Here is a 16761-nt window from a genome sequence, read left to right as displayed (position 1 = left end):
ATCCTGCAAGGTGGGAGGGTCCCAGAGCTTGGGATGCAGCCCAAGCCCAAATGTCTATACTTCAATTAAACAGCCCCACAGCCTGAGTCAGCTGGAACAGGCCAGCTGTGAGTGTCTAACTGCAACATAGACATACTCTCAGAGTACATTTCCCAGCCCTGAAGAAGAGCTCTGTGTAAGCTCAAAAGCTTGTCTCTCTCACCAACGGAAGTTGGTCCAATAAAAGATATTACCTCACCCACCTTGTCTCTCTAATAAGCACTTAGACATTCTGCTTGGCCTCTGGATGCCTGTATCCAGCACCCTAGAGTGATATTTTTTAAAAAAATAAAAATAAATTCTTCGCTATTTTTTGTACAAATCACATGCTATTATAAATGGCTTAAAAATTTCACAGACTCAAAATGCCAAAAACCAGCTGTTCGCTGATGTGAGCAGCATGTGTAAAAATGACTTGAATCTAGTTCTTATCCCAAGTAATTCCCAGTGGCTTTTTTGTTTTCCATAAATGGTTAAGAAAAGTTGTTGGCTGGAAACAGTAATACCATTTTTAAATAAATGCTTTGTAGTCACAACTTGAGCAATCTTATTGCATTTTTCATTGTAATTAACACTGACATTTTTCTAATCTGTGAGGAATCTATTGTTCCTCACTAAACTGATCCATATAGATAAATTGTCTTTACACTTCAGTTTCTTGGGATAGGCCAGATCCTGTTCCCATTGAAATCAACAGCAAGATTCCATCAACGTGGAGTGGAGCAGGACTGGGTCCTCTATGGTTTACTCAAATGTGAACTTCCTGTAGGAGTATTATTCCCAAGGATCCAACCTCCATAAAAGAGAGCAAGGATAATTTAAAAGAGTTTGGCAAAATACAATGAAAAGTTAGATTTTTTTTTAACCATATCCAGGCTCTCACTCAGAAAAATGTTCTTTGACACCTTTTCTATTTCAGTAAAAACACCTGAGGGAGGTTTTCACATCCCTCTGAACAGATTCTAATGCATAAATTCACATCACATCTCCAGGGCCAGATTTAGTGATAATTTGACTCAAACTAATATGTACGTAAAGGGATTTTGCAAATTTATAATTTCCAAGGGGCACATCTGTTAATATTCTATTATAATTTCTTAACTCCATTTCTTTCATTAAGAAGCTAATTTTGTTCCCAAGTGGATCATTAGCTTTTACCCATTTTGATTAATTTAATTCATATTACCAATAGCTACCTAAGGCTTTATGAACTGGATGGGAACTTTTAGCTCTTGTTTTAACCCAGTCTCTCACCATGAGAAATCTTGTCAACTCTAATTGCATTTAGAGGAATTTAAATTCACTTCTTCTGACATTATTTCTGAAGCTATAGTAAGTGAAGTGTGTATTGTACTCCTCACAATGAGCTTTTTACATCGTCACAGGATCTCTGCAGGAGTTTCATCCAGTTTATCTGTCGCTCACAAAGCGCCTGATCCCAAGAGACACTGAGCACCCTCAACTCCCCCTGAGACCAAAATGGGCATCTCTTAGGTCAGGTCTACCCTACAGAGCAATATCGGTATTGAAAAATGCACACCCTTGAGCGACACAGTTATACCGACCTAGCCCCCGGTGTAGACAGCACTATGTTGACCGGAGGCTTTGTTCCACTCCATCTTGTGGAGGTGGATTAATTATGCTGATGAGATAAGCTCTCCCATTGGTGTAGTAGCAGTTTATGCTATTTAGCCTCATCATCTCATTCACAACAAATCAGACTAGATTCCCTTATATCCTAGTACCAAATTATGTCTGCTTCAGCACAGATGTGCAAGGGAGGAAGAAGATGCAGGAGGTCCCCTTTTTTTCCATTGAAGCTTCCATTATTTGGCTGTCTATAAGCCCCTGAATGCAAGGGGTTGAAGGACTCTAGTTCTGCTGGCAGCATTGGAGAGACCAGAAGGAGCATGTCTGGGCAAGGTGGAGGCTTGGCCTTGGCACACTGGACGGTGCTGGGAGGCCACCACTTTGGGGGAGGAGAGAAGAAGGGGGAAACACATTCCGCACCTTTACCAAAGGAGGAGCAGCACAAGCAAACAAGTCAGCACAGAGTGCCTGGATGGCTTTTTGCCTATTCCTAACTTCTGCAGCCACAACCAGGCAAGCAGAGGAGCTCTCCCACCCCCTACAGGGTAGCTTAAACACTAGGACCCTTAATATGACCCTAAATATTTTTTCTTTGTCCTGCCATGTTTTGCCAATAAGTTTTCTTTAAATCCTGAGAAGAGACGTCCCACCTTGCTCGCTACGTGCAAAACTAGAGTCTCTCCAAGGTCTCAAGGTTACATTGTGATTTGCATTTCGTTACCCTGATTTGCAGACAGCACTGAGCAACAGGACATGTAGCCGTGCATTGCAGCTGGGAACGTGCCTCCCAGCCCAGGTAGACAGTTGTGCGCTACCTTCACTCGAATGAACAGGCTAAAAGTAGCTGTGTGGACATAGTGGCTGCAGCAGGGATTCGGGCTAGCCACCTGAGCTCAAAAGTAGTGGGGCAGGTGGCTTGAGAACCTGAGCTACCGCCCATTTTGCAATGTCCACACTGCTATTTTTAGCTCAGCTTGAGCTAGTGCGAGTCTGTCTACCTGGGCAGGTAGGCTCACTCCCAGCTGCAGTGTAGCAATACCCAGAAGCCCTGATTCTGAGCTTATTGGAAGCCCTGTGTCTACAGGGCAATAGCAATTTTCATATTAAACAATTTAACCTCCCTAGCCTATAAATCTTTGCTGACCATCTCAGTACATGGCTCCATTAAAACATTTTATCTAATGTTCTGTCTGAAATCTTCCCTTCATTTTCCAGCATAAGCCCCCAGTGAATCATTAATTTAACGAGATAAAAATCTCTAGCTAAACAATTATTCTTATAATAAAGTTCCCATGTTCCACTAGGATACCTCTCCAGGGTATCTATTAAACCAAAATGGTCCCACACAATCATTTACATCTAAAGAATTCAATTCATTTCTGACTCCCTCCAGGCACTTGTCTTATAGTGATCTAATAAGGAGCAGTTTTGGCTGTTGAACAATAGTCTACAAAGGGTCCATGGGAACTTTGAACACCAACCCCCAACATTTCCTGGGAAGCTGTATTGAAGCATCTCTCACGCATCCCTTTTGAAAATGAAACCTTTCAAAGCATTTGGCAATGAATGCGTTATTCTCTAAGAAAAGTCTATATACGTTTTCTAAATAAATGGCCTGCTCTAGGTTACAAAAATATTACATAGCTTAGAAAAACATTAACCGTCTTAATTATTCCTAATAATATCTATAACCTCAGTAATATTCACAGAACCACTGAAACTGAAGCTGGAAAAGACCTATAAAATCATCTACTCTGCATAATGCTAGTGCAGGAGTGTAGATTGCTTTTTCTAGTGCTCTGTCTTATCCAGATTTAAATTACCTGTGAAATTCCCATTGACGCAAAACTCTCTTGCTATAATGTATGTAGATTCCCTAGCAGACACTGTCTGTTGGTTTTTTTCATAGACTTGAAACTAGAGAAGTCGGGATAATAAAATACTAGCTTCCTAGGTTGTATCAATTCCATAACTGCATTTATACAGATATCATCCACTAAACTGCACTCATGAGACATCAGAGGCCTTTTGTATAATGGGAAAATAAATTTAACATGATACATCATGTTAGAAAAGTCTTACCTACTGTGATGGAATGCACCCCTGTATTCACCCCCTACACACTATTGTAATAATCTCTGTACAAGATATGACATAATTTGCTGATCAGTAATATCATGATAAAATGTGTGTAGAAAAATTATTTATTAAATTTCTCCCATATGGTGTTAAAAATGCATATTCAGACTCGCATAGCACCAAACTGGTCAAACAGACCTGTCTTGAACAAAGGAGTGTGTGTTTGCCTTAATTTGCATTTAATCAGTAAACAGAGTCATCAAGCAGGAAGGGGGAAGAGAGGAAACAAAAGAAAACCTGCATGTGAGCATACACAGATGAAAAAACTCAGAAGGGAACATTCTTTCACACAGACCCTTTGTCTCCTGGTTCTCTGCTGGAAAGGTTTATTTAAGAGGGGGACTGAAGCTATAAAAAGAGGAGGGGCAAACACCCCAAGACACGCCTCCTCTCTCTCTCCCTGTCCTTCTGACTCATTGCACCTGAGAAGACAAAAGAAGCAGCTGTTGGACTCTGGAGGAGGGGTCTTGACCTAGAGGTTTGTCAGTAATGCTGTTGAAAGCATGGGGTGAGAAACTTTGCTTCAGATCTAATATTGTTTGTTAAGTTAGACCAGCGGTGGGCAACCTGTGGTCTACAGGCGCATGCGGCCCATCAGGGTAATCTGATTGTGGGCCGCGAGACATTTTGTTGACGTTGACCATCTGCAGGCACAGCCCCCCGCAGTTCCCTGTGGCCGCGATTCTCTGTTTATGGCCAATAAAAGCTGCGGGAAGCGGTGTGCCGCAGAGACGTGCTGGCTGCCACTTCCCACAGCTCCCATTGGCCAGGAACAGCGAACCACGGCCACTGGGAGCTGCGGGGGGCCGTGCCTGCGGATGATCAAAGTCAGCAAAATGTCTTGCGGCCCGCAATCAGATTACCCTGATGGACTGCATGTGGCCCGCGGGCCGCAGGTTGCCCACCACTAAGTTAGACACTAGAAAGCATTTCATCTTTATTTTTCTTGTATCCATTTCTCACTCTTATGCCTCATTGCTTGTACTCCCTTAAAATCTATCTCTTTGTAGTTAATAAACTTGTTTTATTGTTTTATCTAATCCAAGGTATTTGAGTTAAAATGTCTGGGTAACTCTATGTATGCAATGTAGTTGTAGCATTTTGCTTTGATGCTGGGGGTACCTTACCACACCTGAAGAAAAGCTCTACGTGGCTCAAAAGCATGTCTCTCTCCCCAACAGAAGTTGGTCCAATAAAAGATTACCTCACTCACATTGTCTCTCTGGGTAATTCTATTTAAGGTAATAAGTTAGTGTATATTATTCCCTTAAAGGAACAACGGACTTAATATATTTGGACTGTTCAAGAGAGGGGTGGGAAGTACAAGACATACATTTTGGGGGGATAATCCAGGACTGGGAGTATGTTGGGGTCACCCTGCAGAAGTAACCACGGCTGGTAAAAGCCAGAGTGTAACCTGTGTGTGGCTGGCAGGTTGTAGTTACACACACACACTCCAGGTATGGCTTGCATGTTGGAAGTCTGTTTGTGAGTGGCCCAGGTGGAAGCTACTGCAGCAAGGCATTGTAAGGCACCCAAGGTTGCAGGGTGAGGAGACACAGCCCCTGACTGGTCTGGATTGCACCCCAGCATGTCACACCTACCTGATGTTAAACACAACTTAGTATAGACAGGGACAGGTCATGTTTTAAAATGCATTAGCTGGTTGTAGTTAAGTCTAAGATCTCACCCTCTTGCCCTCAGGGTTAATCATGACACGCTAACACATTCTTAAAAATGACTGTCCTTGTGCATGCTAGTTTCCTAGTGCATGTTTCATGTTAGTTAATACGTTTTCTAATACGATGCATTTTCCCAGTGCAGAAAAGGCCAGGGTGAGAGCATCAGACCTTCTCCAAAGTCAAAGGCTACACATGAGCTAAAAAGAATCTCCTTGGGATCCCAGATATCCCTTTCCTCAAAGACAGAAAAAGGAAGTCAGGGAGAGTCTCTGAAACCTGTGGGAGAGATGAAGCTAGGAGGGTTCCATTTGTAAACTGAAATTAGGTTTTGGGAGAGTAGAAAGCTTTACTGCCATAGGGCACTGTGAGGCTCTGGGAGACGACAATTCTGGCATAGAGCTGAGGAATTTAAAGGATGGATGAGGTGTCTCCAAGTAGATAATTCTTTCTATTCTACACTGTGTGTCTTTAAGGTTAGCAACTTTCGCTGCTGTTGCTGGGACTATATTTCAAGCTAGAGGCAGACCTTGTAAGAATATTTAAATAAATCAATATATGAGGTTTGTCCAAGGTTACGTGTTTGTTAAAGTTTTATTGATTATGCTATTGGTTGTAAATTATGTAACTCAATAAAGCTGTGGACTCTTTCCAATAAAAGACAAGGAGGTTATTCAGTTAACTGGAGTCTTAATGCAAACAAATGTAATGATATGGCACATTATAAGACCACAGTCCAGAGTCTGACAAATCCAATTCATCATGGAAATGACCACAACTAGGTTATGTCATCACTGAATGAATTAGGCAGGAGGGTGCTGGTTAAAAAGGGGAAAGCCCTACTTACACACAAATAACGTGGTCATAAAATGGAGCAATAAAAGTGAATCGGGATAATAGGACTCTCCGAGCAATTCAGTAGATTAGTAGTATGTTTTGCATGTAATTGTCATGTCTATGTTTTACAATGTAGATATTTTCTACTCTATTTTATTATTTATACTGTTTTGTCAAGCACTGAGAGATCCTTCAAGATGAAAAGTGCTTATATATAAATCATTAGTATTAAAAAAGAATTCAGAACATATGGAAAATGTAGATGACAATTTTTTCTTTGCGTAAGCCACAGAAGGAGCCAGCATTAGAGCCAAAGAAGGGGCGTGTGAATTCCTGGCTCCCTGGCTTGCACTCAAACTACTAGCTTGCATTTCTCTGGGGCAGTGGTCACCAAATGGTAGATTGCAATCGACCAGTCGATCCTGGAACCTCTGAGAGTCGATCGTGCTCTCCGGCTGCTAAAAGTCCAGCAGCACAGCGGGGCTAAGGCAGGCTCCCTGCCTGACCTGGCCCCACACTGCTCCCGGAAGTGGACAGCATGCTTCTGCTGCCCCTTGGGAGGGCGGGGGGAAGGGGTCTTCGTGCGCTTCTCCTGCCTACAAGCACCGCCCGCAGAGCTCCCATTGGCAGGGAATGGGGAACTGTGGCCAATGGGAGCTGCGGGGGCGGTGCCTGCAGGGAGGGACAGCGCGCGAAGCCACGTCCTCCCCCCCCAGGGGCTGCAGGGTATGTTGGCCGCATCCAGGAGCGGCGTGGGGCCAAGGCAGGGAGGGAGCTGCCTTTGCCCTGCTGCACCACTGACTGGGAGCCGCCCAAGGTAAGTGCCACTCGGCAGGAGCCCGCACCCCAACCCCCAGCCCTGAGCCCCCTCCCGGAGCCAGCATCCTATACCTCCTGCACCCCAAACCCCCAGCCCCAAGCCCCCTCCTGGAGCCAGCACCCTGTACCCCCTCGTGCACCCCAATACTCTGCCCCATCCCAGACCCCCCTCCTGCACCCAAACTCCCTCCCAGAGCTTGCACCCCTCACTCCCTCCTGCCCCCCAACTTTTTGCCCCAGCCTCAGCCCAGAGCCCCCTCCTACACTCTGAATCCCTCAGCCCCAGCCCCTCCCACATCCCAACCCCTGTCCCAGGCCGGAGAAAGTGAGTGAGGGTGGAGGAGAGCGAGCAACAGGGAGTGGGGATGGAGTGAGTGGGGCAGAGCCTCAGGGAAGGGAAGGGGTAAATCCTAGGTTGCCCTTAAATTCAAAAAGTGATCTTGTGCATAAAAAGGTTGGAGACCACTGCTCTGGGGTACTCGTTTTCCTCTCAGAACCAAATATTTGCTGATTTATTTTCTTAAAAAACCCAAACACTTAGAACTGATTTAGAAAGAGATTAAATTGTGACTTTCAAAGTAAATAAGGATTAACTCTCCACAAAATAATGCTTGAAAAGCAGGAGGAGGTTGTGTTTGTTTCTACTTTCACTTCTAATACCAGAGAGGAATGATATTACAATAAGAACATAAGAATGGCCATACTATTAGACCAATGGTCCATCTAGTTCTGTATTCTGTCTTTCCACAGCGGCCAGGTGCCAGGTGCTTCAGCAAATATCAAGTGATCCATTCCCTGTCGTCCAATCCTAGCATTTGGCAGTCAGAGGTTTAGGCACATCCAGAGCATGGGGTTGCATCCCTGACCATCTTGGCTAATAACTGCTGATGGAGCTATCCTCCATGAACTTACCTAATTCTTTTTTGATCCTAGTTATACTTTGGCCTTCGCAGCATCCTTTGGCAATGAGTTCCACAGGTTGACTCTGTGTTGTGTGAAGAAGTACTTTCTTCTGTTTGTATTAAACCTGCTGCTTATTAATTTCATTGGGTAATCCAATGGTCTTGTGTTATGTGAATGGATAAATATCGGCATGGGATATACTCTGTCGAGTAAGGGTTGCAAGACTGGGCCCAACGTATAATTATTTTGTCTTAACATGCTCTAATATGTGAGCCCTTTTCATGATGAAGATAAGAGTAACTGAAAGTAAGCGTTATATAACAAAGGCTTGCAAGGCATTCTCTCTGACAGCTTTAAGAGAATGCTGCTTCACTTTTATTTAACACAGAACAGAAAGAAAGGAAAAGCCAAAGACTTTCTGCAGAACAATATGACAATCTAACCCAGAAGTGGCAAACTACGGCCCGCAGGCCACATCCGGCCCACGGGACCCTCATGCCCGGCCCTTGAGCTCCCGGCTGAGGAGGCTACCCCCGGCCCCTTCCCTGCTGTCCCCCCTCCCCTGCAGCCTCAGCTCGCCGTGCTGCCAGCGCTCTGGGCGGCGGGTCTGCGAGCTCCTGCTGGGCAGTGCGGCTGCGAGAGCCGCCGGCCTGCCCCGGTGCTCTAGGCTGCGCGGCGGCGTGGCTGGCTCCGGCCGGGCGGCACGGCTGCCAGTCCTGGTGCACTGAGTGGCATGGTAAGGGGGTGGGGAGCAGGGGGGCTTGATAAGGGGCAGGGAGTTCCGGGGGCAGTCAGGGGGTGGTTCTGGGGGAGGGGGTCAGGGGACGGGGAACAGGGTGGTTGGATAGGCATGGGAGTCTCGGGGGGCCTGGCAGGGGGCAGGGGTGCGGATAGGGGTCAGGGGTGGTGGTTTAGGGCAGGGGGTCCTGGGAGGAGGCTGTCAGGGGACAAGGAGCAGGGGGGTTGGATGGGTTGGGGGTTCTCAGGGGGGCAGTCAGGGGGTGGGGAGGGGGTGAGGGCCAGGCTGTTTGGGGAGGCACTGCCTTCCCTACCAGGCCCTCCATACAGTTTCGGAACCCTGATGTGGCCCTTGGGCCAAAAGGTTTGCCCACCCCGATCTAACCTGTTTAGAAGCCAGCACACATTCCAGTCAGCACTGCTCTGATCTAGACAAACTAATTAAACATGGGTGTTGACTAATCCATTAGTATCCTCTCTCAGCTGTTCCCAGGAACTTCTAGCCATTAAGAACACAGCAGGCACCTGGTGTGCTAATTAACTCATGTAATACACACAGGCATTCTGAAGTGTGATTCTGCTCTGAAAATGTCTCTCTCTATATTGGGCACCTTCTAACTTGGCTGCTGTGTTCCCTGCATGCATTGAGAGTCCTAGCTGTTGATTTTACTGACCAAAGTAAGCGTTTATTGCTTTTCACTCCTCTTAGCCCTAAAGAGCCAATGCAGACTCTAGAAGAGATGGAATTTGTTCTGGTTCACATACTGTCAACAGAATTGTTAACTAATAGTACAGTAATAAATTGTTTGTTTCCCTCTGACTTCCAGTATGAAGGGACTGCCCCTTGGGAATTTTACCCATCCTACAAAGTATTGAGTGTCTATCTCTGCAGCACTGTTCCTCTTTCTTCTTACCCCATGGATAGTGCGACCCAGGGCTGGATATCTGCAGCTGAGTAGAGAGTGGACTGGGAGAAGGGGAAACTACTGGTGGCAGAGCAAGGAGGAATATGCATCCTCCCTTAAGACTGGAAAGCTGATCTGGAGTTACTGAGACACTATGAACATGGCATCCCCCCTGTGCTACATTTACCAAATCACTTTTCATTGTACAGCTTCACTTTAAGTCCCAGATTTTCAAAAGCGACTAATAATTTTGTATGCCTACATTTTTTGAGTCTCCAAGTTCTTTGGGGGCAGGGATCATCTTTTCTGTGTGTGTGTAATTAATATATATGCCTAGCCCAATGGGGCCCTATCCTCTCAGTGCTTCTAAGCACTATTAAAATGTAAAATAAACAATTAGGGATCTAGTTTTTTCTGAGACCGCTGAATATCCATCTTCTAAACATCAGATACCCTGAAGGTGTCCAAAGTTAAGCAACTGAGATCATTGCACATGTTTTCAATTTAGGCCTAAATCTTTTAGTTGACTGATTAAAATATTACCTAAAACAGATATGTGGCAGATGAGTTTGCTTTATTCAATTTTTGTCCAGTCTGATATTAACTATTACTAACAATCTTGCAGAAATTCAAGGGTGTGAGTAAGATTCTGCTCACAGTTATACTTGTGGGAAGTATGGGTAACGGAGCAGAAACTGGCCCTCTGAGTTTTTACAGGATTAACTCACAGCTTTAAAGAGACATTGGTACCACCGAAGCCAGTGGAAGTTTTGCCTGCAAGACTGGCCCCAGACTCTGTGTGCACGTACATACACATTATGGATTTTTATTCACATATCTTGTATCAGCCAAGGTTCAAAACCTTTCCCCGCAAAATAGTCTCAAACCCTTCCTCCCATCCACTAATGGCTCCATTGTAGTCCTTTCCCAGAAAAACCCTGAAAGAATAGATAAACTGTGGAGAGCAAACCAACTTAACAACTTCAACCTGAAGCTCTTGAAAGCTCCAGTCAGACTCCTTGCTGAAAACACTCTCGCTCTGAGTGGATCCATAATGTAGAAATAGATTGGCTCCATAGTAACATGGGATTGATCTCATAATACATTGTGAATGTCACATCTCTTTTTAAAGTTAGCTTGAGTGTGGCAGTGATTATTTAAAGATTCTTTCTGAAGAAATAGCGCTTGATGAAGTGTTAAACTGATAATCCACTGGAGTGCACAAAACGAGCTCCAAATGATCTGACCCCCATGATAGTGAGTTATTTTGACCTGGCCATTAGCCCTGGTATGTGAGCAAAGGAAGATGATGAGAGTTATTGTAAATAGGAAGCTTAAGGCCTGAACCAGCTCCCATTAAAGTGAATGACTGGCAAAATGCTTATTGACTTCAATGGGAGAAGGCTCCCTTCATTTGTCCAGTCTTTCGGCTGAATTTGATGTAGAACATTAATAATGATCTTACAGAAATATAAAGGTCACACGTTTAAAACTCTTAGTTATGTCTGTACAACGGGATGTTTCTATTGGCAGCTGTGCCTCCTGCATTGCCATTACCCCTGATTGTTCCATCTCTGTTGCCAGTTTACCCAGGCCACTGGCCTTCATCCTCCTTCTCTTTGCCTCCTTTAACTTTACCAGGCAAGCTGCGGGGGGTGGGAGGGAGATGGAGGGGAGAGGAAAGGAAAGGAAATCAGAGCGGGGGAAACTGGCATGCTGAATGAGTATGTAACTAACCTAAGGAAACCTCACCTTCTTATTTACTACCCTTGTCCTTCTATCTCTTCTCCCCCCGCCCCCTTTTTTGCCTTATAACTTGTATGTTTATGTCTGAGGTTGTGGTCTGATCCTGCAGACGCTTAATGTCATGCCAGCAGCTGCTTCTGGGAATAATCCCATTTTATTTTTTATTGCATTTGCATAAACGTTCAAGTCAAGCGTGTTAATCTAAACGTCTTAACCACTCAATAGCTGAGGGAAGGGAATTGTGCATGGCCATGAGGGAACCAGGCAGCCCTTGCCGATGGATGCAGCTGGCAAGTATATGATCTACGTCTTCTAATTGGCCACAGTGGCAAAGCGGTGGAGGTGAGTCATGAAGGCCCCGCTTACATTGATTTGCAGCATATCTGGTCACTCTACATCTGAAGTAATGGAGCAGTGCCCACAGAAGGTGTGGAAAGTCAAAACTAGGGGAATGGTCAATTGTATTTCTCATGAGATAGGCATTGGCTATGTCTGAAGCTTGTTCTTGCCCACATAGTTTGCCATCTGGAGGTGCAATCAAGATTCTTTAAAGGAGTTGCCCAAACGGGGCACCATGAGTGGTCAACCGGTAGATGAGACACATCTTTAACTAGGGGTAGATGTGACATGGCTTACACGTGAAGGATCAGATTCTGCAAGGTGACTTGCAAGGTGTCAGAAGGGGCAATATTCCCATTGAAACCAAACAGTAAGTGTTTGCAGGATCAGAATCTTCCTAAACAATCAAGGTTGGGACTATGTTTTATATGTGTTCAATAAGCCACAAAGAACCCTTTGAACATTACATAAAAAAAATGTAAATTTCAATAAACAATACTTACCCTCATCACTGGAAAATGAGTATCATGTCTGGCTCCATTTTATTTTATTAGGATGTTTTCTTCTCCCCCCACCCCCTTTTTTTCTTTTAATTACAAGTATGTTAAATTGGATGCCTTACCTTATTCGTGCAAGTGTTCTGCCAGAGACATCAGATTCATACTAATTTACAAAATGTTCCACGTTATCAAATGTAATTGAAAAACAAAAGACTGAAAAAAAACAAGAACTGAAATGAATTTCTTGAGGAGTTTAACATATTTAAATTCCCATCAAGAAGATACTGCTGTGGAAGGTAGGCAGTTTTAATTCTCTATGCGACCTTTTAAAATCAGTCTATTTAAAATGCTTTCAGCAACTCAAGACCCAGTTTTCTTTCCTTAATACACTTTTTTTTTAAACTCGTGCTTACTACCCTGACATCGGATCACTCTCTTTCACAGAGATTTGAATAGTTGTTGTTGTTTGTTGATTTATGTTATCATAACACCCAGATACATCGATCGAGTGCTAGGTTCTGTACAGACATGTAACAAGATGACAGTCAGGCCCTACCCCAGAATGCTCACAGTCTGCATGATAGGATGCAAAAGTTGGACAGTACAGATAAATGGGGAAGGAGGGGGAAATTTGGGAGGGTGAATTAACAATAAAGCAAATGGAGTTTCACAGAAAAGGAGACATTATTTGTGGCATTCTCTTAAGGGCGAGAGTAAAAAAGGGTGTTCCCATACTGGAGCCATGATTTCTGGATCTCTGCTGCAGAGAGAAGTTTCTTGTTACTAGCCCCAGTGCACCTGGGAATTGCTCTTCTGGGTGTGGGGGGTAGATGTTAATGCACATTAGGTTTGTTTCTGGCTAGCTCTTAAACACGTCCCAGTTTTGTCTACATACTATTTCATCAAAATATAGCCATGTTTTAAACCAAAAGCTAGGCAACATTTCTCTCTAGTTAAGTCCATTATTCCCTGTCACAGAACTTTGATCTCACAGACCAGTCTCGTTATATTAAGTAACAAGGCATCATTTGGTTCACATTTCATCCATTCCTTATCACATTTACATTCAGGCAATTGCCTCCATATGCTCTTTTGTAAAAGAAAAATCCAGCTGCAGTGCAGGCATGTTTACATTTATGGATGGAGTGATTATGTCAAATGTTGATGCATTTTTGTTTTCAGTGTGACTGATCTTAAAAGACTGCTTTACTTGGGGAGTTTTATAATACATTTTTAAACATTTATAAAAATTGCTCCCAACTAAAATGGTTTTAAATGTGCTAATTTAATATATACAAAGATTTAACACTTGCAGTGCCATTAGATATACTGAAAAGTATTCTTTGAGCGAGGCACCTTGTGTGGTCAAATGTGTTAGTGTTGAACATTGATTAGGTTTCAGTGCCATGGGACATACCCATGCATACTTCCAGGCAGGACAGCTTGTCTGTGTTCAGATGTATTTTAGTATTTCTGCAAATGGAATAAAACAATACTTTCTGTTACCTAGGAGTTTCAGTATAGCAAAGGGGCTGGAGCACCCACGGAGGAAGGGGGGGGAAGAAAAAAAAAAAGGTGGTCAGCATGCACCGGCAGCCCTCTTCCCCCCCCGCCCCGCCGATCAGCTCCTCCCCCTGCCTCCCAGCACCTGCTGCAAATCAGCTGTTCAGCAGCATGCAGGAGGTGCTGGGCAGGAGCGAGGGCAGGGCGCACTTGGGGGAGGGAGAGGAACGGGGTGGGGGCTTGAGGGAAGGGGTGGAGTGGGGCCTGGGGTGAAGTGGGGGTCAAGCACCCCCCGGCAATTCATAAGTACAGCAGTATGCAATATAGCAGGGAAGCAAACCAAGCTTCATTTGTTTGCTAAGGGGTTTGTAGGAAGGGAAACAGTCATGGACTCCAATGCAAATTGAGAAGACAGAGAAAATAGTGATGTGCACATATTAATGTAAGAATATAATTATTTTGCATTAAGCTGATTGGTTGGAGAAGGGGCTGTTGAGAACAGAGGAGGGGTGTTGTGGAAATACTAGTATGATACGCGCTGAAGAGGAAATGCAGACTTGTGTTCTTTATGCTGCCTAAAGATTAGGGTCTTTATATGCCAACAATTGTTGTCTGTGCAATTGACATAATTTTGTCTAATGGAAATGTTCTAGCACAATTTACCAAAGCCATTTACAGTTGTTAAGATGGAGTAAAATGGAAAGAAATTGTGAGAAGACAAACCCAGGAGGTTTGATATCTGTGTAGGTGACAGGAAATGTATTTTTTAAGTGTGGAGTTTCTTATTCTGGGCCTGTTGAGGTTTTGCCAAATTCTTTTGTTTAGAAAGTACAGTACAGCAAATGTTGCAAGAACATTTTAGAGAAGATGCTTTTTAACTGCTCCCTTTTTCCACTGGATGGTTGAGATCCAGTCTTAGGCTTCACTGGACTTTATCATATTCTGTATGTTTGCACAGCGCCCAGCACAATGGGGCCCCAACCTAGTTTGCCTTTAGGTGCTGCTCCAAGATAAGTGTGTAAGAATAATATAGTATTCAAAGCTTTCAATTCTGCCATGGCACCAAGCTGCCTCCATCGTACTTATATGGCTAATGTATTTATCCTCACAGCATCCCAGTGCGGTAGGAAAGTGCTATTACCCCCATTTTACAAATGGGAAACTGAGGCCCAGAGAGACTTTGAGCTAGGGGTGTAATTCCCAGCTCACATACTCTTGCTAGCTCTCATCTGACAGGAACAGTAGTAGTGTAGCCAGAGTAGCACAGGGAGGACTGGTTTCTGCTAGCAGCCCTGCATAGATACCCATGGGTTTCAGGCAAGTTTGCAGTCAGGGTGGCTAGCCCCTGCCAATACAGCCACACTACTGTTTTTAGTATGCTAGCTCAAGTGAGAGCTAGCCCAACTATGTCTACATGAGTTGGGAATCACACCCCTGCCTTGTAGATTAGAAATAGCCTATGTGATTTGCCAAACGTCAGACAAGAAGTCTGTAATAGAGCAGGGAACTGAACCCTGCTCTCCTGAGCCCTAGGCAAGCACCATAACCGCTGAACCATTCTTTCTTGCACCTGTAGGATGACTGGCCAGAGCACATGCCCACCACATGCAGATTATTCCTGAAAGGAACCATTATCTGGTCACATGGTGTCACTGACCGTGAAACACACTGATCACAATCCCTGGTCCTTGCATTAGAATGCCTAGGAAAGACTACTGCGGAAGAAGATCTGGGGGTCATAGTGGATCAAAAGCTAAATATGAGTGACCAGTGTAACTCTGTTGCAAAAGAAGCAAACATCGTTCTGGGATGTATTAGCAGGAGTGTTGTAAGCAAGACACGAGAAGTCATTCTTCCGCTCTACTCTGTGCTCATGCCTCAGCTGAAGTATAGTATCCAGTTCTGGGCACCACAGTTCAGGAAAGATGTGGACAAATTAGAGAGTCCAGAGAAGAGCAACAAAAATGATTAAAGGCCTGGAAAACTTGACCTATGAGGGAAGATTGAAAAAAAATTGGGTTTGTTTAGTCTGGAGAAGAGAACACTGAGAGGGGACTTGAGAGCAACCTTTTATGTACTTGAAAACTGCTACAAGGAGGAGGGAGAAAAATTGTTCTCCTTAACCTCTGAGAATAGAGCAAGAAGCAATGGGCTTAAATTGCAGCAAGGGAGGTTTAGGTTGGACATTAGGAAAAACTTCCTAACTGTCAGGGTGGTTAAGCACTGGAATAAATTGGCTAGGGAGGTTGTGGAATCTCCAACACTGGAGATTTTTAAGAGCAGGTTAGCCAAACACCTGTCAGGAGTGGTCTAGATTGGGGTTGGCAACCTTTGGCACGCGGCCCATCAGGGTAATCTGCTGGCGGGCCACGAGACATTTTGTTTACATTTTGTTGGCCTGGCAGCCAGGCCCGAGCTGCTTCCCGCAGCTCCCATTGGCCGGGAATGGCAAACCTCAGCCACTGGGAGCTGCAGGGGGCTGTGCCTGCGGATGGTCAATGTAAACAAAATGTCTCGTGGCTTGCCAGCAGATTACCCTGATAGGCCGCGTGCCGACAGTTGCCGACCCCTGGTCTAGATAATACTTAGTCCTGCTATGAGTCCAGGGAACTGGATTAGATGTCCTCTTGAGGTCCCTTCCAGTCCTACGATCCTATGATTCTATGCCCTTCCAGTTCCTATCGCTCTGAGGGTTTGGTGGCAAACCAGAATCAGGGAAAAAATTCTGGCCCCTGCTTCTCTTTGGCTTGCAGTGTGTGCATCAGCCAGCCAATGCTTGTCCCCAAATTGTTCTAAGATATACTCTGCGGCTTATCACAGAATGTTATGTGATTACATAGGGTTTATTTCTGTTAAACATCTTGGCTGTCAAATACATCTGTGGTGTAACGCCATTGAAATTGGTGAGTAATAATGACTTCTCTAATGTCAAAGAAAGCTTTGTATTTATGCAGTCACTCACACTATCTGTGGGTAAAGGCAGCAAAATTCATTTTAAACCAAATTACAATATAATAGAATTTG

General features: G+C 44.4%; 1 long non-coding RNA gene across 1 annotated transcript in view; it reads right to left on the bottom strand.

Moving 5' to 3' along the window:
• Window positions 1-9228, bottom strand: part of LOC122464192 — a 30154-nt gene extending 20926 nt beyond the window's left edge. The window contains exon 1 of the long non-coding RNA XR_006288131.1: window positions 9130-9228. This is a non-coding gene — a long non-coding RNA (uncharacterized LOC122464192). The remainder of the gene's footprint in view (window positions 1-9129) is intronic.
• Between the last annotated feature and the right edge of the window lie 7533 nt (window positions 9229-16761).

The sequence above is a fragment of the Chelonia mydas genome, chromosome 2 (genome assembly GCF_015237465.2).
Source record: "Chelonia mydas isolate rCheMyd1 chromosome 2, rCheMyd1.pri.v2, whole genome shotgun sequence".
NCBI classification, from domain to species: Eukaryota; Metazoa; Chordata; order Testudines; family Cheloniidae; genus Chelonia; species Chelonia mydas.
The sequence above is the reverse complement of the archived record's forward strand: the minus strand, read 5'-3'. Positions and strand labels throughout refer to the sequence as shown.